At 37.6% G+C, this 15727-nt stretch overlaps 1 protein-coding gene across 2 annotated transcripts in view; it reads right to left on the reverse strand.

Moving 5' to 3' along the window:
* Positions 1-15727, reverse strand: part of DCLK1 (doublecortin like kinase 1) — a 187690-nt gene that overhangs the window by 116718 nt on the left and 55245 nt on the right. The gene's annotated exons all lie outside the window — the stretch shown is intronic.

Below are 15727 nucleotides of genomic sequence, written 5' to 3' on the forward strand. Positions count from 1 at the left end.
TGCCAACTGGTTCACGCAAACAAGTGAAGCCCCATCTGCAGGATGCAGGCACCACTCAAAATCATACTCACCCCCCTCTGGTCTACAGAAAAACCTTTCTCTACGGAACCGGTTTCTGATGTTCAAAAGGCTGGGGGGCATTGTATTATAGCTTCCAAGTGATCAAATGAAGAAATTCCTTGTTTCCAGTGTTTCCTTTTATATTTGTGAATGGGATATATGAATAGAAGGAGATACGTAAGAGAAAGTGTGGGACTTCCTAGTCTGGAACTCTTTCACACAACTTCACATCTTCTTAAGTACATAAAGATAAGAAAGTGGAATGGGTTTTTGTCAGCCTTGGCAACTTTAAGATGTGTGAATTTCAACACCCAGAATTTCCCATCCAGCATTGTTATAATTATTATAACATCATTCACTAGCCTCAACTCATGCCAATGAGGAGAAAAATGGTGAACAGCAAAAGAAGTCAATGTTATCTCTAGAAAAAGTGGGGGGGGGAATTGAACATACAGGAAACATACAGGAAATGAAAATGTTGAGTATATCACAGTGAGACAAAAAAATAGAACCGTAGAGTTGCTGTGAGAAAAGAAAAGATTACATTTGCAAACGGGTAGCGAAAGTAAATGAATACCACTCCTAATCTGTGCCCTCAGGGTCACCTGAAAAAGGGTGCAATTGGTTGTGGAATCATGGGCTGCATTGTAACTGGACTTCTACAAAAAGAGACAACCATTGGTTTGAAAGAGGGATAAAAGAATCCATCTATGTTAGAACTGAACACCCTTCCTCAACAGATGGAGAGGAAAAAGACACCGCCTATTCCCAGTTGTTTCATCATACAGTCACCCAGTTGTTCAGACTGAATTTGGCATTTTTATCCACCTGTCGAATCCTTCCCAAGAACCTGGGTGTAGGCAGATGTGGAAGTTTGATGGCGTTAGATATATCATTGCAGAATTAAAAATATTATTTATTCTGGTTGTTGTTTTTTTGTAGTTGTTAAGATTGTTTATTAGCCATCTTAACTTTCATCTCAAAGCTGGAATTCATACATGCATACTCTAAGGTAAAGGTAAAGGTTCCCCTCGCACATATGTGCTAGTCGTTGCAGACGCTAGGGGGCGGTGCTCATCTCTGTTTCAAAGCCAAAGAGCCAGCGCTGTCCGAAGACATCTCCGTGGTCATGTGGCTGGCATGACTCAACGCCAAAGGCGCACGGAACGAACACTGTTACCTTCCCACCAAAGATGGTCCCTATTTTTTCTACTTGCATTTTTATGTGCTTTCGAAACTGCTAGGTTGGCAGAAGCTGGGACAAGTAACGGGAGCTCACCCCGTTACACGGCAGCACTAGGGATTCGAATTGCTGAGCTGCAGACCTTTCAATCGACAAGCTCAACATCCTAGCCCCTGAGCCACCGCATCTCACATACATACATACTCTACAGACTGTCAATTATATTTTAAAATCTCTACACATGAAAAGGACGCAAGCAGGAATCATTAGCCATATTAATACTCTTTGCTATTTATTTGCTGACATGGTGTTCAATTCACCCATAATTTTGTTCTGGAAATCATCCTGCAGAAAGACCATAGCATCTGCTGGATGTTTTCCATATCCAGAATTCGTTCTCTGAGGTGTTTGATGTATTTCACCAAAGAAAGCCAGATTTTTTTTTCACAAAAGGAATTCATGTGAAACAGCTTAAATCTAAACAATTAAAATATTTTTTAAAAAAAACCTAAAGCACTTGTAATCATAACAATTCTTCTAAAGTTGCACCATATGTCCAGAAAGAGATCAGTTGTATATTATCTCTCAAAATTACCAAGGCAGCTGACTGACTCATTCTTTCAAATTAACTAGATCACATATTTCCTCCCTATTGTGTTTGACTCAAAGTCTTTTATTCACACACCCCACTTCATTTAGTCATTACACAAGTGTGTTGCTACAAAACATTTGCCACAGATAAATCGTCCTTCCCCTTCTTAATTTATGGTCCAAATCGCAAGACAAGGATTTAGGAAAAACCCAGCGAATGTACATGTAAAAGAAACAACTGAAGAAAAAAAAATGGGGGTGGTGAGAGAAGAAATCTCCATGGTGATATTCACATCATTAAGCTGCAAGAGTTTCTTTTTTAGTTAAGCAAAAGTCTTCCTGAGATTGTTTTTACAAGGGCATCCTGTGTAAATGAATAAGAGGCTCCATCTTAGCTGATAAACCATACAACAACTATAGTAGATGTTAATTAAATCAGATTGGATCCTAGAAATCACATTGACATTGTTGCTTAGTTTATACAATAACCTCAGCTTAAACTAAATTCCTGGCTAAAACAAGCACAGGCAAAACATGAAACTGCACGAGAGGGTCCATGCTCCATGCACAAGCATAAGGAGAATAGAGGTTCAAGGACAGAGGTGGGTTTCAGCAGGTTCTGACCAGTTCTGGAGAACCGGTAACGTAAATTTTGAGTAGTTCGAAGAACCGGTAAAAACCACCTTTAACTGGCCCCATCCCCATCTATTCTTTGCCTCCCGAGTCCCAGCTAATTGGGAAAAAATGGGAAATTTGCAGTAACTTTCCGCTTGAGTGGGAAGGGAATGGAGATTTTACAGTATCCTTCCCCTGCCATGCCCACCAAGCTGTGCCACACCCACCAAGCACACCTACAAAACCGGTAATAAAAAAATTTGAAACCCACCACTGGTTCAGGAGAGGTGACTTTTTGCTTGTGTTCTACGCTGCACTCATTCCCTGCTGTAAATAATTTCTTAATTTAATTTAAAACGAATGGCAAAATCATATTTCATGTGACTGCATTTTTATTCATCTCATTTGACATAGTGAATAACCACGTTGTTACTTTGGGAAGGTAATAACAAGTATCACTTCATTTTTTATAAAGAAATGAATTTAAAGTTGCCAATTACCCTGGAATAGAATAGGCCATGATCCAGAAGAATATGGTAATTCCTCTTCTGGAAATACGGTTATTTCTATTCCTAAAATCTCCCTCTCCATTTATAGAACATCATGATAAATCACTTAAACTAAGAATTATTGTACCATAAATACCATTAGTTTATCATTAAAAAAAACCGTCTCAAGGAAAGAACAATCTCAGATCCAACAAGGAATCACTTAGGTATTCCTCTAATATTGTGGCATAGTATAGTATAGTGGAATTTCTTCTACAGTACTATAGTTTTTATATGCAGTTATTGACACATGCTATTGTAAAATCTTGTATAGCATTAATATTCAATCCTATGTCTAATTTACCGGAAAGAAACCCTTATCATCTCTGGTTTTCATTAAGAGATCCTACATAAACAATTTAGTAATCTCTATGCCTTTAACACTTTAAATGTAAAAGGTCAACTAGGACCTTACAAATGTGAGTAGTGACAACACCTGTTTTGTTGACCAGGGGCAAATCATAATTTATAATCCGAAATTACAGTAGTACTGTGGCTTTCATGGTTAGGTTGCTGGGGTGGAGATTAGCAAGCCTGCATTCGAGAGCCAAATGCTGCTCCTTTGTTCCAGTTCCTGCCACCGACATGAAAGGAGCCCCAACTGAGCATCCCTCAGGCAATGGTGATGTCACTGGCTAATTTTTTTCAACCCTGAAGCACCTCAGCACTTCTGGCAAATGCGATGCGATCCCAAATTTGCATGAGTGTTTGTACATTGACTGCTTCCCTAGTTACCCATACGTTAGGGACAATGAGGTCTACAAATAGTTTTAAAATGTTTGCAAACAGAATTTAAAATATACATCATCATCTTCTTTTTACGACCCCATAAATCCCCCCATAATTGGGGTGGAGACTGTGCAACTGAAGGGAGTTTAGTGTTTACTGGCCAGATGCCATTCCTGTCGCCAATGTGGAGTTTTGTTCAGCAGATATATCCTCATTGTTCCCAGAGAGATAAATATCTGCCTCTACCTAGGATCGAACTCACAGCCTCCTGATTGTGCAGCAAGAGCTTCACCTCTAGGTCACCACACCAGAATTTAAAATATACAGTACATGCTCATCCTGAATTACCAAGACTACACAATTTCTAGATTTAAGCAAGCATTCCCGCTCCCTTTAAAAGTGCTACTGAATTGAAATTGTTAACCTGAAATACAAGGAGAATAATATTAGTTTCACAACAACAGTATCTGGTCAACTTTATGTGGGCTAAGAACATAAATTGTATCTCCCATTCACTTGGATGAGAGATTTTCAAGGAATTCCTGGGTAATTGGCCAGTCTAGATTAGAAAAAGATTCCAGAAGAAAGCAATGGCAAACCATTACTATCAGTAGATTGTTGCAAAGTAAAACAAATGAACACATCCATGAAATCACCAGGAACCAAGTTCAAATTGAAGGATTCTTGATATGAATGATGTAACTTGTAATGAAGAAAGGGCCCCAGATACCTGTTGGAGTGTGCTCCTTGGCATGACAAGTCTAGCCCTCAGCCCAACATTGTGAATGTAAGAGTTTATCTTGCTTTTCTCTTTGAAAGTTAGATGAATGAATGAAAGAAAAAAAAATCCTGATTTAACAACAGAAAATATATAAGAGAGTGGAGGGTAAACTATAGAGCTGTAGTATAGTATAGACCTATAGTACTGTATATATTGCCATTTGTTGTTGTTGTTAGTTGCGAAATCTTGTCCGACCCATCGCAACCCCATGGACAACGTTCCTCCAGGCCTTCCTGTCCTCTATCATCCTCTGGAGTAAGCTCACGCCTACTGCTTCAGTGACTCCATCCAGCCACCTCGTTCTCTGTTGTCCCCTTCTTCTTTTGCCCTCAATCTTTCCCAGCATTAGGCTCTTCTCCAGTGAGTCCTTCCTTCTCATTAGGTGGCCAAAATATTTGAGTTTCATCTTCAGGACCTGGCCTTCTAAAGTGGAGTCAGGGTTGAGGAGAGGAGACTGGTTTGATCGCCTTGCAATCCAAGAGACTCGCAGGAGTCTTCTCCAGCACCAGAGTTCAAAGGCCTCAATTCTTTGGTGCTCAGCCTTTCTTATGGTCCAACTTTCACAGCCATACATTGCAACTGGAAAAACCATCGCCTTGACTATACACACTTTTGCTGGCATGGTGATGTCTCTGCTTTTTCATATGCTGTCTAGATTTGCCATAGCTTTCCTCCCCAGGAGGAAGCGTCTTTTAATTTCTTGGCTGCAGTCCTCATATAACTACTAAATTTTAACTTACTGGGAATTAAGGCATTTTGATGTCATTTATCAAAGAAGAATAGCAATATGTGGTATGATTCATGATTGTGAAACATATTGCCTCCTGTAGTTGCAAATGCTACATCACTGGGGGTTCTCAAGCAAGATAGATTAGACAATAATTTGTCTGTCTGGGGATTCTTGCCTGGGCAATGGTTGGATTCGAAGAATTCCAGGTCCTTCGCAATCCTACGATTCTATCTTTCTAAGTTGGCTTCAGTTCACTTTTAAGAAAACCTCAGACTTCAATAGTTTCTCTATTGGACCCCACTCTCACTTAAAATTTTTATCATTCTGGTAGATGCTTGTAACTCTAGTAGATGTAAAATCTACTACACATCTGCCTTCAATGATGTTCCACAAAGTGCTTGCAAGCATAATGAGAACAATAAAAGGGCTGTTAACAAAAGTAACAGATTATGGGTTCTGCTCTCTGTACTGTTGTTACAGAAACAGCCAATCATTGTTGTAAAACTTTAACAAATAGGTCACTGACACTTCTTCCCAATAGTGAGTCATTTGGTCATGTCCATCATGAAGTTTGTCTGCATTATAGAAAAACTAAAACCAGGCCTGGTGTTCTAAAGAATGCTCACTTTATTGTAATTTAATAGGCAACCTGGCAATTCATCAACATATGGCTGTGTGGCTGAGATTTCACACACCTAAACAATAAAAATGGAAGGAAGAACAAAATACCACATTGCTAGGAGATGATATTTCAACACAATCTGTTCTAGAATTCATTTGTTATAACAGCACAGAACACTATAGACTATGAACTCCTAATGTTTCTGAATTGGAGACATTAACATTTTCTTCTGTTTCCATATTTTATCCTCTGCCAGATTTACAGTTTGCTTTTAAGAGCAGAACAAGACTGCCATTTGGTGGCCAGACCCCTAAACTGATTAAAAAACTAAAACTATTCAACTCAATATTTCTCTACAATAAGTGTTAATAAAATTACTTCCATTCATATAATAGCACATAATAAAATTAGAACATTAATATTCAGTTTACATGGGGCACATCTGTTAAAACTGACTAGTTTTAAATATGCATTGATCTTATATTTCCAAGAGATTTATGAATATTAGAAGAGAATAATCTACTCAAATTCAAAGACATCTGTATCTAATCTACAATCTTTAAGACTGTGCTTGAAAACAGTATTCTTAGCGCCTTCAATTTAAAAACAGAAGTTTAACTGCTATATTACCCTTTTAAGTTATTTTTTTAAGGTTCAGTTATTTTTTTAAGGTTCAGTTTACTCCAGAAACTCAGAATAGTGAACATTTAATGCTTAAATGTTACATGTCTGAAGCAATTTATTTTAAAGTAACTTTGCAATTTGTTTGTCATATGCTTTGAAAATGTAGTCTTATATTGAGGACATCTTCCAAGAATCATATTTGTTTAAAGTTATTAAGAGCTGCATATCACTCTTGGTGTCTTTAATTTTACTGCCTAAATTGGACAAGGTTTATAATTGCACAGACTATGCTAAAGCCTTTGACTGTGTGGATCACAACAAATTGTGGCAAATTCTTAAAGAGATGGGGGTACCAGACCATCTTATTTGTTTCTTGAGAAACAAGAAGCAACAGTGAGAACTGAACATGGAACCACTGATTGGTTCAAAATTCGGAAAGGAGTCCGGCAAGGCTGTATACTATCTCCCTGCCTATTTAACTTATATGCAGAGCACATCATGAGAAAGGCAGGGCTAGATGAATCAAAAGCTGGAATTAAGATTGCCGGGAGAAATATCAACAACCTCAGATATGCAGATGATACCACTCTAATGGCAATAAACGAAGAGGAACTAAAGAGCCTCTTGATGCAGGTAAAGAAGGAGAGTGCAAAAGTTGGCTTGAAACTCAATATTAAGAAAACTAAGATCATGGCATCCGGCCCTCTCAATTCCTGGCAAATAGATGGAGAAGAAATGGAGGTAGTGACAGATTTTATTTTCCTGGGCTCCAAGATCACCACAGAAGGGGACTGCAGCCAAGAAATTAAAAGACACTTGCTCCTGGGGAGGAAAGCTATGGCAAATCTAGATAGCTTACTAAAAAGCAGAGATATCACCCTGCCAACAAAAGTGTGTATAGTCAAGGCTACGGTTTTCCCAGTTGCAATGTATGGCTGTGAAAGTTGGACCATAAGAAAGGCTGAGCGCCAAAGAATTGAGGCCTTTGAACTCTGGTGCTGGAGAAGACTCCTGCGAGTCCCTTGGACTGCAAGGCGATCAAACCAGTCAGTCCTAGAGGAGATCAACCCTGACTGCTCTTTAGAAGGCCAGATCCTGACGATGAAACTCAAATACTTTGGCCACCTAATGAGAAGGAAGGACTCACTGGAGAAGAACCTAATGCTGGGAAGGGTTGAGGGCAAAAGAAGAAGGGGACAGCAGAGAATGAGGTGGCTGGATGGAGTCACTGAAGCATTAGGGATGCAAGGGATACCCATATGTCTGTTAATCTGGTAGTAGAAACATTAAACCAAAGCATTAAAACTGAATAATTTAATCTCTCAATATGCCAGGATAACTTTTTTCTATAAGCACAACCAGATCATTCATACATCCCATATTATTAAACACTTCAGAAAATGAAAAGTAGGATCTCTGTATGATAAGTACAGATTTTGCCTGAAAATTTTCAGTGAAAAAAATAGAAATTAATGTTTTGGTATGATAACATGGGGAACTTCGCCAACTTGCTTTCTGGTAAATAAATACTTCATGAGCTTTATAGATTTCAGTCAGTCTTCAAGCTTTGTTAATATACTTTCTTATACTCTGCTTCATCATATCCATAACTGTATTTTCAAATATACTAAACTATATTTCTAATACTTAAGTTCTTCTATTATTATATTATTTGACAGCATTATTTTTCTTCCTAGGCATTATTTTTTAGTTATTAAAGGCTATTTTGTCCTTTGTAATATTCTACTTTCCCACAAGGTGGCACTGCAAACTAAAAAAACCCCCACCAATTATTAGCAGACTATATGTACTCAAAGGTGTATGCAATATACTTTTTTTTTTAAATTTGAATTTATATCCCGCCCTTCTCCGAAGACTCAGGGCGGCTTACATTGTGTTAAGCAATTTTGCAAGTGAATGCCTTATAAATAAGAAGCCCTTTCATTAAAATATTCACATAATATAAAAATAAAACATAAATTCCAAGAACATTCATAGTTCAAAATACCATATTGTTTAGTGAAAAAAGAAAGAATGGGGAAGAATCTTTCAATTGCATATATCTTTAAAAGTAATTGATTCTGGAATATCAGCAAATATTCACTACTGCAAACTTTGATTTTGCTTTCAGTGCATAGAATTCAAAGGGTGGTAGTGCATATATCCCCATGCAGCTAGCCAAAAATTAAGCAGTTGCTTTTAATGATTTCAAGACGGAGACGTTATTTGTACTATTCAAGTGTGTACACACACATACACACTATGCACACTTCAGTTTTTCTACTTTCCTTTGAACTAATTTAACGATCAGTTAAAAGGTAAGTAGAAACCACAGGCCAATATAGAAAACAATGACTGCACTTGTGCTTTTAGTCATATCACTTCAAACTTTTTTCCAATACCATTTAATAATGTGAGACTCCAACTTTATTTTATCAAACACGAAGAGCTTGCATTTTAGTTAATACAAAGCACATAGTACATTAGACTGTCCATTACAACAACTAAAAACAGTTCTAAATTTGAACTGTTGACCCAAACTGAAATGGATCAAATAAGTAATCTCCGCCAGAAACATAAGGAGCTGTTATGTTAGCACCAGAGGTGGTACTCAGCAGGTTCTGACCAGTTCTGGAGAACCAGTAGCAGAAATTTTGAGTAGTTCAGAGAACTGGTAAATACCACCTCTGATTGGCCCCGCCCCAATCTATTCTCTGCCTCCCGAGTCCCAGCTGATCAGAAAGAAATGGGGATTTTGCAGTAACCTTCTCCTGGAGTGAGGTGGGAATGGAGATTTTATAGTATCCTTCCCCTGCCACACCCACCAAGCCATGCCACGCCCACCAAGCCACAACCACAGAAACGGTAGTAAAAAAAATTGAATCCTACCAGTGTTTAGCACCTATTGATAAAATTTATTTAAATGAAGCCTTAGAGAATTAGAGAATTCTTTATTTAAAAAGTATCATTAGCTTTGTCATATGTTTGGGAATCTTTTTTTTTTCCAAAACAAATTTCAACAGATTATTTACTCATCATATATAAAAATAAAGAAGGGCAAGCATCAAACATATGTATGGGATAACAACATCTTTTCTCCAAGAGTCTAATCCATATCCTTGGGTGGTATAAACATGTTATTGGCTAAATGGAGGCCAACATCAACTGGATTTGTACCAACTACAGCATCCAAAATGGTTCAGGCATGAATTTTAGTGTAATGTGCAAATTCGTAGTTAGTAATCTTTCTATTGGTTTATCTGAATCATTATAAAGTTGTTAAATACAGAAAGCCAGATTCTTCTAAATTAACCTCACTTATTGCTTTCTTGGGTTGATTAGAAGCCCTTGATAAGATTGGAATACATGCCCATGAACCAGCTACCAATCCACCTGCCATTAGCAATGTGCAAATCCCGTTTGATCATCATCAGCCATAAAGAATGTTTATTTCAACATGGCTAAAGTACAGTATACTTTAGCTACAGGATTCCTCGTTATCTATTTTATAAACTTTTTTAAAAAAAAGTGAATTTAGCAAAATTGGGTTTGAGAAATTGCACTTGCGTTTTGTAATCAGATTTCAAACTTGCTTTAAAAGTAAATTCTCAGCCTGAAAGTTTTTTCCGATCCTTTTCCAGTCAATATCACATTGATATTGTGATATTTTATTTTACAGATTAATCCATAGTGTGTATTGCCCAAGTCTCTTCTTTTTACAGCTATGGACGACTCAGCAACTGGTTTTCTTGCTAAAATATCAGCCCAGAGTATCTTGACAAGTAGTTGTTTCCATGGAGATGGCAAATGAATATTATCCATGTTACAGTGAGCTTCTGATTTCATCTTGAACCATTAACCATCAAGCCAGAACTCATTTATTATTCATTTGCAGGAAGGAAATGGATAAAACCCTGAACACCACAGCAGATTAAAATCTCTTCACATGTGGGAAAAATGAAATTCATTAGATTCAAAGTAATCACTTTTTATATAAAAAAAATCTTACATTTCTCAGGCAAAACTAATACACATAATACATGCTGAACAATGCCCAAAAAAGCATTTTAAGGATCACTTTTAATATCAGAGCCATTTTAAAAGCCTAAGGAGCTGATATAATATAGAAATATATTTCTGAGCTATATTTTACTCTGAGTGTTTAGCTTCCATTTCTGATCCAGAACAGAGTGACTTTCCCTATGAAGTTTTGTTATGTTGCTCTTTTGAGGTTCGGTGTTCAAATTTAATATACAATATATTAGGACTAGTGAAAGTCTGTGTATGTTATCAGTGGATTCAAGTCCTGAGTTGTTGTTTTTTTAAAAATGAATGAATAACCAAATGACTTTCAGTAATATTACAGTAATACATATTACTCCTGTGCTAGGGGAATATTTCAGTCTTACTGCTATCATTTTTCAATCTAGGAATTGTTTGAGTAAAACATCTCAATCCATGATTATAATATATGTATGCCACAAGAAATGTTACAGTTTTGAATGACAGATTCTCATTTAGGCTCTCTAGGGAAGATTTTTTTCACATTTCTGCATATTTACAAGAATGTAATAGTTCTACTAAGTTGCTGCCCATCCATATGTTTTTAGTGTAACTTCAGCCATGCAGACTGGCAGTTCTGGTAACTAGTGCAACTGAATGAGGATTTAAACCAGGGGTGTGAAACTCTCGGCCCGCGAGCTGGATGCATCACATACTGACCGTGCCCACTCCTGGTTTAGCGAAGGGGGGGAAGTTGCAATACGTAATGACAACAGGACACCATGAATTTGACACCCCTGATTTAAACTCTAGCTTCTTCTAAGAGCTACTATTCCTCAAAAAGCCTTGATGTTACCAAGAAAAATACTAGGAATTCAAAATGTTCTCCAAAAATTCATTTATAAGAATAAAACATGGATTATTTGGAAGAAATCTGCAATCATTCTTTGGTCCTTGATATGTCATTCAAGCTTCATCACCAACATTCAGTTTAAACAAGATTATCCATATGTCTTTTAAAAATTGCTGATTAAAAGCAAATCTATCTTGTACATAGTTGGTTTAATGAAATGCAAAGTGCATACACTCACACACATTTTTCTGCTGTGGAAATAAGCAGATATTCCTTTGAATACAGCATTGATTTCCTTTTCAGCTTTGGCTCCTAAAGAGACAGAGACCACATTTTATTTCTTGAAGATTAGTCTGACCTAACATTTTTGTCACTTTTTAACAAATCCAATGAGTTTAGTGGTAGCTTAATAGATTAATGGTCATCTTGGTGCATGTTGCCAATCATACAGTGAGGCTAAAATGTTTTAAGCAACTGCCTTATTTAGCTTTATAACACACTTTATAACTCTACATGTGATTTACAATGTCAGCATATTGCCTCCAACAATCTATGTCCTCATTTTATCTACCTCGGAAGGATGGAAGGCTAAGTCAATCTTGGATCTGTCAGGATCAAATTCCAGACTGAATATATCCTCTCCAGCAGCCCAGATAAGCAGGGATCAACACAAGGCAAACAATCAAGCAGAAAACCATAACTTAATCAAGGAACTACCAATGAGAAAACCACTCACTCACCAAAACAGGCAGTGCAAGTTATTATTATCTATCACCGGCTGCGCGGGTGATAGATGGAGCCCCCCGTGGCTCCCGCATAACACCCATCCTGCGCAGACTGCACTGGCTACCTGTGGCCTTCCGGGTGCGCTTCAAGGTTTTGGTGACCACCTTTAAAGCGCTCCATGGCATAGGGCCGGGTTATTTACGGGACCGCCTACTGCTACCGAATACCTCTCACCAACCCGTGCGCTCTCATAGAGAGGGACTCCTCAGGGTGCCGTCAGCGAGGCAATGTCGTCTGGCAACGCCCAGGGGAAGGGCCTTCTCTGTGGGGGCTCCCACCATCTGGAACGAACTACCCCCCGGACTTCGTCAGCTTCCGGACCTTCGGACCTTCCGCCGCGGGCTTAAAACATACTTATTTAATTGCGCAGGACTGAGTTAGATTTTAAATTTATGGGTTTTAAATTGGGTTTTATTTCTATATTTTTAATTATTGGGCTTTTAGAATAAGTTTTTTAATTGTTTTTATATTGTATTTATGTGTTTTTAAGTGCCTGTAAACCGCCCTGAGTCCTTCGGGAGATAGGGCGGTATATAAATATGATCAAATAAAATAAATAATAAATAAATAAAATTATACATAAAGAGGGGACAAACCCCATAATCATTTCCACTGTTGAGGCTACCTAGTTGTGTAACAATATACCTACAAACAAATAACCAAGTCAAGAGCACCAAGGAGCCCGCAGTTTAACCCTGAACGACATATATTCTCTTCTATTTGTCAGTTTTGGAAAGCAATTTTCTTTTTTGCTTCTTAACTGCCACATATTTTAGCTGGGGAAGTTGGGAGGAGGTTGTTGTTGGAGTGGTAGAAAGTTATTGGGACTTAATTCCTTCTTGTGCATTGTTTTTATTCCAAACCAATCAAACGTTAGACATAAGGACAGTAACTCTTCAAAAAGAGAATGTCAAACCAAATTTAGTGTGAGGAATAATGTGCCAAAAGAAATCTCAAGTTTGAAAATGGACTAGGTCAGATCCATAGCTTCAGAAAAAAAAGGTCAAAAATATTTCAATTTAATTATATATAAATAGTGGCACTTACTGACTTGGTTGATCACAAAACAAAACAAAACAAAACAAAACAACAAAACCAGATTAGTCCAGGTTAGTATTCAGATAAGAAAAAAACCATGTGAAATCATGTGGTTGTAGGATAAAGATGAGAAAATTCTCCGAAAAGAGGCAAATTATTGCTATATTTTACCAAGAAAATTACTTCTTAGCTTTTTATCAGAATGTCACAATTCTTAAATTTATGCCATGAATTTACAGTTTAAAAAATAGTATATAAAAACTTTCTTAAAAGAAGGAGGTTCTGGTCGGGAAGCATATAAAAAGCATCTTGTTTTGTCAGAGTGAACAACTGAAAGCTTTGAGAGGTTCAAAGAAGAAACAGAAGATATGTACATTAATTAATTTTCACTATGGGGAAAATGGAACATTGCTATTGATGTTTAGAATCTATTTCACAGGAAATGCAAAAGAATATTGATGCTGCAAACAGAATGTCAGCAGTGAGGATTTTCATAGATTGCCATTTTCTCCCTCCATCATTAAATGGAAGATCCAACTGCAGTTAAGTGCACAGAGTGCGGAAAAGTCAACCAAGTGTGGCTGATAGCACTCAGCAAAATCCTTGCAGAATACTATTCATCAAGGGACTCATAACAGCCTCCTATCACAAATTTTGTCAGCTCTTTCACTAATGCAAAGCCAGAATATCACTTTGACAGGTCTTTGAATTTTGTGGGCTTCTGTTACTAGTGCTCATTCAAAGACACTGAGCAACATTTAAAATTAAGAGCCCATTCATGAATGTAGTTTGCACTGCAGCCAAAAATAATTAGCCATATTCTGGTGAATGCTGAATAGTGGTGCTCTCTTGATTGCAAGAAAGGCAAATTTACAGGCTTAACATGATTAAGCTGATGATGGATAACAACTGATACAACACTAGAATGCCAAGGAGACTGACGGGCATGAGGTTTGATCCATGGAACAAGACAGCCAAAAGAACATAATTTACGTGCTGGTGTGACAGATGAGTGGATTGTGTGAGGGTTTAGGATAGGAGAAGAAATTACATCTAGGAATGAGGAAAATGATGAATCCACAAAGAAATCTTCTCACTGAGATTTCCATTGAAAAAGTAAGTCCTTAGTTGACAAGGATACACAATCGGAATATGAAATGGGATATTTCTGAAGGAAAAAAATGAAATCTACTATATTGAATTGTTGCAAAATAAATGAATTTCAGTAGATTGAAAGGGCCTGTTTTAATTTAGATTATACAATCTACGAGTCAGGTCATGCATTTATATGAAAAAAGAAAGCAGAAATTATTTTGAAATAGGATATTGTTAATGATGTTTATGCAAATAACCAGCAAAAAAACAGGATGGTGTCTATTACATAAGCAGGGGTCCCCAACCCTCAGCCCGTGAATCAGCACCGGTTTACAGCATGCCAGAAACCTGGCTCCGCAAACAAGCAAAGCCCCATCTGCAGGATGCAGGCAGTACACAAAACCACACCCCACTGGTCTGCAGAAAAACCTTTGCACATGGAAGTGGTTCTTGGTGCCCAAAAGGTTGGGAGTTTCATTGACATAATGAATAAACAAAGCTACAGCAGATGATGGCAAGAGATGCTAAATGCAACATCAACAATGATGTGCAATTGGAATGAAAAAGTTGAAGAAATGGAGAAATCTGGAATCACTGGAAATATCACTTGCTACCGGCAGGACTGCAAAGAAAATTGCATGTTGCCACTATTTTCTTCAAGCGATATGGCTCAGACTGTTAAGCCAGTCTGTTATTAACATAGCTGCCTGCAATTACTGCAGGTTCTAGTCCCACCAGGCCCAAGGTTGACTCAGCCTTCCATCCTTTATAAGGTAGGTAAAATGAGGACCCAGATTGTTGGGGGCAATAAATTGACTTTGTATATAAATATACAAATAGGATGAAGACTATTGCTTACATAGTATAAGCTGCCCTGAGTCTTCGGAGAAGGGCGGGATATAAATGCAAATTTTTTAAAAAAATGGGCATCATCAAATAGATAACATATAATTAAATAAGATTATATAATAGGAGAATCCCATAACTTTATATTGTTTATATTTCCCCACTATATATAAGTCAGGAAGTCACAGTCATGGTGAAACTGACTGGTTTCAGGTTGGCACAGGAGTGAGGCAAGAAATGCAGAGCATCTGCAAGATCTACTAATAAAAGGAGCTTCAGGCACATAAGACCAAGTCCACATGTGAGGGTCTAATTAAACTGATTTATCGCTAAAAAGCTTATGCATAGTAAGTATCTTCTCAACTACAATAAGCAGTCACTTAGAGTTATGGAATACAAGGGAGGTTGGTCCAACTTGTGGTTACATAGGGATTCTAAGGATGCTGATCTCTCTTTTAATTCCACCCCCATGTTCTGCCACTCCTCCTCTATAGGAGCATAGTGTAATTGTTAATTCAATGCAAGTGAATCATGAAAAATGAACTCAGGAAGCTCAAACTGCCCAAGGAGCTGCTGATACAGTTCTACAGAGGAATTATTGAGTCTGTCATTTACACCTCTATA

Source organism: Ahaetulla prasina, chromosome 5 (assembly GCF_028640845.1).
Source record: "Ahaetulla prasina isolate Xishuangbanna chromosome 5, ASM2864084v1, whole genome shotgun sequence".
Lineage (NCBI taxonomy): Eukaryota > Metazoa > Chordata > Lepidosauria > Squamata > Colubridae > Ahaetulla > Ahaetulla prasina.